This window comes from Chrysochloris asiatica, unplaced genomic scaffold, assembly GCF_000296735.1.
Source record: "Chrysochloris asiatica unplaced genomic scaffold, ChrAsi1.0 scaffold00117, whole genome shotgun sequence".
In the NCBI taxonomy this organism is placed as follows: Eukaryota; Metazoa; Chordata; class Mammalia; order Afrosoricida; family Chrysochloridae; genus Chrysochloris; species Chrysochloris asiatica.
In genome coordinates this window covers 3,119,482-3,126,954 of record NW_006408635.1, presented here as the reverse complement: position 1 = coordinate 3,126,954, position 7,473 = coordinate 3,119,482, and the positions used below count along the sequence as shown (strand labels likewise).

Below are 7,473 nucleotides of genomic sequence, written 5' to 3'. Positions count from 1 at the left end.
ACCCAGTCGATTTGGCCTCATAGTGACCCCACTGGGTCTGCTTGGCTGTAAGCTTCACAAGAGCACACTGCCAGTTCTTTCCCCCCATGGAATCACTTGGGGTGGGGGTGGGGGGAGTTTGAACCACCTACTTTTTGGTTTACCAGCCAAGCCCTTAACCACTGACCACCAGGCACCAAAATGGGATCTAAATACTTTGAAAACTTGAAAACTGTATTAAACTGCAGAGTCCATTTGAGTGTTTTTAAGAAAAGAATAAATAACTATGCGGTTGTTGTGAAGTGCTGCCAAGTTTGTTCTGCCTCATAGCGACCCTGTATAGGGTTTTTTAAGCTTTTTAAGTCTTCATGGGAGCAGAAAGCCTCATATTTCTTCCATGGAGCTGCTGGTGGGCTCGATCTGCTGACCTTGTGGTTCACAGTCCAGTGTTTATTCTATGGAGCCACTGTGTTCCCTAAGAACTGTATATCTGGGGTGAAAGCCTACAACTTCATAAAAACTGAGGTAGCTAATCAGCTTTCTTAGCTCCAAAATATTTTGAGTATAAAGCCAAAGAAGAAGTGTTGGTCATGCTGTGGATTACATGCGGGTAGCTAAACCACAAGGTCAGCAGTTTGAAACCACCATGGCTCCATGGGAGAAAGATGAGGCTTCCTGTCCCTGTGAAATTTACAGCTTCAGAAACCCTATATAGGGTCTCTATGAGTCGAAACCAACACAATGGCACACAACAACAACAGAGGGCCATTGAGGGCAGGTTCTCAAATCTAACACGGTCTTTGTTATTTATTTTGGTTATACTTTGGGAGGCAGACTGAAAGATGTTCCCTTTTCTGACAATGATTACAAAAACAAAAATTCTAAATCTTTCTTCCCGTTAAAATACTAAATAAGACTAAAGTAACCAAGCAAAGGAAAAAGGAAGTTATAAGAGGAAAACTTTAAAAGATGCAGGTATAGTGGAAAACTCAAAATGTGAGGCGAGGAATTAAGTAGAGAGAAAAGAAGCATCAAAGCAAAAGTCAATTTTGTTTTGTTTTATTTTTTAGGTGGGGGAAGAGAAAAGAAACCGAAATAGGGTTTGAGAAGAAATGGTAGAATGTGTTAAAAAAAAAAAATTTTTTAAAAACTTCACTGAACACAAGAATAATGCCAAATAAAAGGCAAAAGAAAAAAGTACTAAAATGAAAGAGTTATCAGAAAAGGGAGAATGTCATGTAGAGATAAAACAGGTTTAAAAATAATTTTTTTTTTTGGAGGAAAAGTCCTCCAAGCAGTTTTATTTAGGCTAACCCAAGAAGAATATGAATTCAGGAGAAAGGGGGAAAGATTAAAAGGACTGGCACAGCCATATAAGAAATTAAACGGGATTGAAAAAGAGAACATGGAAAAAAGGAGATAAAGGATTTAGGCAACAAATCTAAGAAATTTTCAGCAGCTAATTTAGATTAAAAGGACCCCTAGTGTTACCGTGGGTTAAGCATCAGGCTGGTAACCACAAAGTAGGCAGTTCAAACCCACCAGCTGTTCCTTGAGAGACAGAGATGAGGCAGTCTGCTCTCATAAAGATTTCTGGTCTCAAAAACCCCTACGGAGGAGTTCTACTGCACCCTACTGAGGAGTTCTCTGCCCTACAGGGTCACTTGGCAGCAGTGGGTGGGTTCAACTTAGGTAAAAGCCCCGGTGTAAATAGCACCATCAGTGAAAGGCGTTTACTGAACTCACTGTGAGCAAGCAAGCAGGTAGGGAGAGCAAAGAGCTCCTTTAAAGAGGAACCAAGGAAAACTGGAAAATAAAACTAATTGACCAGGGATAAAATCTCAAGGACACACAATTCAGTCTGTGTCTGACCTCCCAACTCAGAGAAGGCATTCTAAAATATTTGTGGAAAGAAATGAGTGAACAAGTAAACCGATGGACCTGCACACCTACTGTTGTTGTTGTTGTTGTTGTTGTTGTTGTTGTTGTTGTTGTTGTTGTTGTTGTTAGGGGCTGTGGAGTCGGTGTCAACTCACAGCAATCCCAACGAAATGCTGCCCAGCTCTGGGCCATGCTCACAATCTTCTGTGTCCGGGTCCACTATTGCAGCTACTGGGTCAGTCCATCTCCTGACAGACACATCCTCTGTCCCATCGCACCTCCCCACTCCATTGGGCACCTTGGCTTCCTCCTCTGGCTCGGCCAGCAGAAATTACAAAACTCCTGTGAGCGAGCGTCTGTCTGCTCACCACCAAGTCCTCTCATTTCCATTGTATGAACGTTTTCAAGTTTTCAATACATAAAATACCCCATTGGTAAATTGAGTTAGGCAACATGGCAACCTTCTGTTAAACCAACATTAAGGATTCTAGGGGTCAGACCCCAGAAAAGGAAAATCACAGTGATCAGGTGGTAAGAAAGGGCAGTGAGCTTCCCTGACACCTGCTCATGAGAATTTTCAAAACTACTGTGGGTAGAGAGAACTGAACTTCATTCAGGATGTCTTTTCTTTTCTTTTTTTTAATTTTTATTGTGAATTGAGTAATAGTTTACAGAGCGGAACATCAGGTTTACACTCATCCTATCGTATCTGTTTCATTGCAATGAATACAATCCCCTGCATGCTTTATCATTCAACAGAATTTGCTTCTATTCCCTCTGGGTTTTTTTGTTTTTGTTTTTGTTTTTGTTTGGGGGGAATGTGCACCAAAACACTCAGGAACGTGCAATCATTCAAACAGCCAAAGGGCACACCCTACAAACCTGCCCCTGGCTGCCAGCACACAGCCCCTTTCCCTCCCTGAGTCTAGAGTCCCCAGCCACTCCATCTCTCCATGTCATCGTCTCTGCCTCCATCTCTGGCATCACTGCTTCTCTGGGTAGGGTCCCACATTCCACTCCTGCTCCTTACCCTTGATGATCCCAGTGTCCTCCACTCCAGGACCATAAGATTGACCACTCACCCCTTTCTGCTACAAAACTTCTACCTTCACAGTTGCGACAATCGCAATTAGTTATGAAAACAATTACTCACTATTGAATCATGAGAGTATTGTCCCATCTCCTTTAGAATCTCAGTGGAGATTCTATCTTCCCCCTGCACACTCTGACTCTAAACTCCCTCTTGAAAACTTGTAAGTCAGTCACTTCGTGCCTTTACAGCACCCCCATTTTAGGTAGCCAATGTCTAAGTTGCCTATCCCTATCAACCTTGTGTACAGAACGGATGGGAATGATCCTTACTGTAAAGATTCCTTCCCTCTTGGTTGGTATTTTAACCTACTACAACCATAAGTTTAGGTCAGGTGCATCCGATTATAGTGATTTACACTTGCTTTCTTAAAAAAAAAAAAAAATTTTTTTTTCTTCCTTTTCCTTCCTCTATTCAGGTTCTGAACATCCAGCCATTGAAGCTAGGTCCAATGGGTACAATCTGCATGTTTGGGCCCCACTTGTATATATCTCCTTCACTTCATATCAGCTGGATGCTTCACTCTCAGTTCTAGCCTTCCGTGGCCATGTCCTTGTCCATACGCTTAGGAGTCCCCAGGTCTCTCCGTACTTCAGGCCAACCAGCTCTCACCATACTCCAGGTCAATAGGGGTCTATGTAACTTGATTGTACTAAGCCCACCTCTTCATTGCTGCTTTCCCCCCACTTCCTCTCACCAGTAGACCAACATGGTTGCCAGCATGCCTACGCATGTGTTTTCTTTGAGTTTCAGTCTTGGGAGGGGGTGTGTTATTCAGGATGTCTTTGAGGACGTGCAATGCTTACTGAGTTTTCAGAGTTGGAAGAACAAGGATAGAGAAGTGTTATGAATTGAATTGTGTATGTTGAAGTCCTAACCCTTAGACTGGTAAATATGACCTTGCTTGGACTTAGGGAATTCCCTTGAAGATGTGACCCATTCCGGAGGTCATACTGGAGTACACAGGGTCCTAAATCCTTCTGAGTGGGGTCTTTAAAAGGGAGAGAAGAGAAACAGAGGCAGGGCCACATAGAAGACGCTATGTGAAGATGCTTCTAAAAGCTAAGGGATGTCAAGAAATACCCACTGCTCTCAGAGGCTGGAAGAGACAAGGATTATTGGACAGAGAGAGTTTGCTCCTGCATCTGTCCTAAATTTGAACTTCTAACCTCCAGACCTGGTTGTTGCTGTTGTTAAGGGCCATCGAGTCAGTTCCAACTCATAGCAACCCTGTATAAGGTTTCCAAGCAGTAGCTGCTGGGTTTGAACTGCCAACCTAAACCTTAGAGACAATAAATTTCTATTCTTCAGAGCTATGCACTTTGTGGTACACACCGTCTCTAAGTTATGAACATCCAACTTACAGACAACTCTTACTTACCCTTTAATGTTATATAAATTTGTGCTTACTGTGAGATGATTGAATGAACCCCTAAACCAAAATCCAAAGGCACTGCCATCAAGTCAATTCTGACCCACATCACCCTACATGGGTTTTCCCAGGCTGTAAATCTTTCAGGATGAGACAGTTAATCATTCTCCCAAGGAGCAGCTGGTAGGTTTGAACTGTCAACCTTGCAATTAGCAGTCCAGTGTTTACCCGACAGCACCACCATCTCCTACTCACAACAAATTCTTCGTCACCTTCACTTGCTGCAAGTGCAGCTTTGGAGTCACTGAAAACGCTCCAAGCTTTCCTTGCACTAAAGAAAGACTAAATGCAAATTGTATGTGCCTGTTCTAATTGCCCTACACATTCTTAAAGACACACTTGAGAACACTTGAGAATGGATCTTGTTCATAACTGGGGACTACCTTTATTTTGTTACACCAGTCCTCAGAAAGTAAGATAAGGAACTTGTGTGCATACACACACACACAAAATTACACTACACTTAATACTGCCAGAATTCAACACTGAGGATTCTAGTGTTCATCAGCATGGTCCTAAGGACAGACTCCAGCCCCTATGACTGTTTTCAGAATAGAGCTGACTTCATCAATCAACACCAATCACTAAACTTAAGATCTTATTTTCCTTTAAGGAGTATCCCCTTTTTAAGGTAAATACTGTGAGAAGCTTAAGGAGACACAAGGCAATAATTTACAATAGTTAAATGTGTATCTTTCTTGGGTTTGAAGTATACAACTGCAAAGACTAACTTCAGGATACAGTAGGCATTTTATAACCTGCTACAGAAAGTGATCCTAAGGTCTGGGGAATTTGTCATCCGTTCCCTCAGAGCCAGAGAGGCAAAACTAAGAAGTATGGCCAGGCTTCAGAAGAGCAAATCAGAGCAAGACAAATCTGTTTTCATGTCAGCCCAGAGACTTTTTTTTTTTTTTTTGAAGTGCAAATTAAGTACAGTGCATTTAAATAAATGTATTTAAAATTATGGCACAGAAAGCCTTGCTTCATTGTAAATTGTCAAGAAATCTATTAGAAAAATAACAGAGACTCATCCTTTGAAAAATATAAAATTTAACTGGGAAATATTTAATATAGAATTTTGAAGTGTCACTCATAGTCAGGGAATTATTTAAGGGTGCCCATGTGTATTCTGGGGTCCTGGGGTGGTGCTGGACAAGCAACACTGGACTGTAAACAACAAGGCAGGCAATTGAAACCTACCAGCTGCTCCTTGGAAACCCTATACAGGGTCACTATCAGTCGGAAGTGACCTGACGGCACTTAACAACTCCAACATGTATAATAGGGACTACTAGATAAGGATAAGCACTGGACTGTTAACTAAAAGATCCATCAGTTCAAACCCACCAGCTGCTCCTCGGAAACCCTGTACAGGTTTGTTATGAGTCCGAAATGACTAGATGGCACTTAACAACAATTAGCATGTATATTATGGCATCCTGGTGTGCCATAGTAGCATAAGCACTGGACTGGTAACCGCAAAATTGGTGGTTTAAACCCACCAGCTGCTCCTTGGAAACCCTATGCAGGATCACTATGATTCAAGACTGACTAACCAGCATATCAAAACAGTGTGTTTAGTATAAAGTTGGAAATAAAGAGGAAGGATCAGTAGTTGGAAAATATGGCCTTGGTAATAGAAATGGCACTGGAGATTGTCATGATACAATTTAGTAAAATCTATGACTTATTCACTGCAAATTGTCTTTCAACAACATACAAGGTAACTGTACACATGGACGTCGCCAGATGGAATACACAGGAATCAAATGGGCTACATATGTGGGGAGAAATAGCATCATCAGCCAGAACATGGCCAGGAGCCAACTGTGGAACAGATCAACAGTTGCTCATATAAAAATTAAGGTTGAAGCTGAAGAAAATGAAAACAAGTCCACACGAGCCAAAATATGTCTGTAAGTATTCCTCAGCTGAATTTAGAGACCATCTCAAGAACAGATTCTATTCATTAGACATTAATGACTGAAGACCAGAGGAGTTGTGGGATGACAGCAAGGATGTCATACATGAGGAAAGCAAAAGGTCATTAAAAAGACAGCAAAGAATAAAAATATAAAAATGGATGTCAGGATTCTGAGATGATCTCATTGCAGAGTAGAGGCAGTTTAGCAGCGGTGGAGACAGCTTGAACTCCAGGGTAATTCACTCCCTTTTTAGTTCATTTTCTTTCTCCACCCATATGCAACATGAAAGTGTTCAGTCTAGTGAGGTCTGTTAGGAAAAACACAACCTGGGTATTTACCGGAGCAAAACCCCAGTAGACGACCCAATGAGTCTGCTGTACAATATGAACGACTGTTTCTCCAAGCTCAGGGACCTGGTGCCCAGCATCCCCAGAACAAGAAGATGAGCAAGATAGAAATCCTGCAGCAAGTCATCGACTACATCTTGGACCTGCAAATCACCCTGGATTCGCACCACACTAGTGTCAACCTTCACCACCAGAGGCCCGGGCAAAACCTGTCCTCCAGGATGCTGCTAACCACCCTCAACACGGACTTCGGTATTCTGTACTTACAGGCTTCTGAATTCCGGTCAGAGTTAATGTCGAGTGACCGCAAAGCACTCTGTGGCTAAGTAAACGGAGTTCATGACTGTGTGTTTTTTGTTTTGTTTTGTTTTGTTTTGTTTTGTTTTGTTTTGTTTGTTTGCACACCAATAACTCCACAGGATCTTTTAAGGCACTGAACGTAATTGTTCCACCATTTCACAGGGGAGGACAACAACAAATTGAATGCACCATTACAAAAAAAAAAATGGAAGGAAAACTAAATGATCATCTTCCCCAGGTTTTCTCGAGAATGACTTGGACTGATCATAGTTATTTATGAGAAAGACTTTTCAATGCCCTTTCTGCAGCTGGAAGGGTTGCTTTATATACTCTTCCCACCATGGGGAAGCAAAAACATTAAAATCACAAGGAATTGCCCAATTTAAGCAGACTTCACCTTTATTCAAAGGTGGAGCATGAATACCAGAAGGATCCAGTGTTCGGTTACTTAAATGAAGTCTTTTGGTCAGAAATTACATTTTTGATGCAAGCCTACTGAATGCTGTGTGTGTGTGTATA

The 7,473-nt window shown here is 41.8% G+C and overlaps 1 pseudogene; it reads left to right on the top strand.

Moving 5' to 3' along the window:
- Nucleotides 1-6,589: 6,589 nt before the first annotated feature.
- LOC102824117 lies at nt 6,590-6,980 on the top strand (annotated as a pseudogene).
- The last annotated feature ends 493 nt before the right edge of the window (nt 6,981-7,473 follow it).